Here is a 1,174-nt window from a genome sequence, read left to right as displayed (position 1 = left end):
GTGCTTTCATTTATTTGTATCTTCTTCAATTTCTTTTTTCAGTGACTTATAATTTTCTGAGAACAGGTTTTTTACCTACTTGGTTAATTCGATTCCCAGGTATTTTAGTTTTTGATGCAATTGTAAATAAGATTGTTTTCTTAAATTCTGCAAGTTCATCATTGATGTATAAAAATGCTACTGACTTCTGAATATTAATTTTGTATCATGTTACTTTACTGAATTCATGAAAATCACAATTTTTTACACAGGAAAGATCGCGCTCGCCTATAGGCTGCGCAGGAGGAGGGCTCAACAAAGGGACAATTGTAGCTGTCCCTCCAGCCCTCGCCCTGAAGCCATGCAATCAAGACTTTCCCTGTATGACTCTGGCACCTCCTGAGGTGCTGTCCCTCCACCTCAGCCTAGGTGCATCTATGATACGTATTTTCAAAATAGATATTAAACTGTGGTTTGAATGAAAAATGTCTCTCAGTCTACCTATATTTGTCAAGGAAAGGGAGGGAAAAAAATCTGAGGAGCTACAACAATCACAAACTACTTCCAAAGCTGCAGAAGATCTTCAAAACTTATACTAAGGGGGTAGCTCCATAGTGTAGCAGTTAGCACATCTGCTTTACATGCAGAAGGTCCTGGGTTCACACCCTAGGTGGAGCCACGGACCATACCCCAGGTGCACCAGACCCCCCGAGTGCACCAGGGGTGCCAGGCCCCGGTGCACACGGTGAGCGTGTGGGAGGAGACGCCCCGCCTTCAGAGATCCAGTTCTTAAGGGGAAACTGCAACATCCATAGGTCAGAGGTAGAAGTTTTTTTTTGGGGGGGGGGGCGGTTAAGGAGGGGAATAAAAACCTTATACTAAGCATCTCAAGGAGTTCATCAAAACATCTGAAATGTGGTGGTTCAAGAATGTTCTATTGCTATTGCGTTATGTCCCAGTTGAAAACGTATGCATGGAACAGATGCCACTTGTGAAGCTTTCCTGAAGACTGACATCATTAAACGTCCAAAGAAAACAGATGGCAAAAGTACTTCTATACATGCAAAACTCTTAGCACCTGAATTTGTAAATATTTACATGTGCCCTTGTATTCCAGAATATGAAGAAAAAGTACATGAAGTTGTGTTCGTTTTTCCTGGACCTAAGTCTATCTTAATAAAAGATGTTTCTTTTC

At 41.6% G+C, this 1,174-nt stretch overlaps 1 pseudogene; it reads left to right on the top strand.

The window, feature by feature from the left end:
• The first annotated feature begins 464 nt into the window (after window positions 1–464).
• LOC105305342 overlaps window positions 465–1,174 on the top strand; it is a 2,113-nt pseudogene continuing 1,403 nt past the window's right edge.

Source organism: Pteropus vampyrus, unplaced genomic scaffold, assembly GCF_000151845.1.
Source record: "Pteropus vampyrus isolate Shadow unplaced genomic scaffold, Pvam_2.0 Scaffold378, whole genome shotgun sequence".
NCBI lineage: Eukaryota > Metazoa > Chordata > Mammalia > Chiroptera > Pteropodidae > Pteropus > Pteropus vampyrus.
This window is presented reverse-complemented; position numbering and strand designations above follow the sequence as displayed.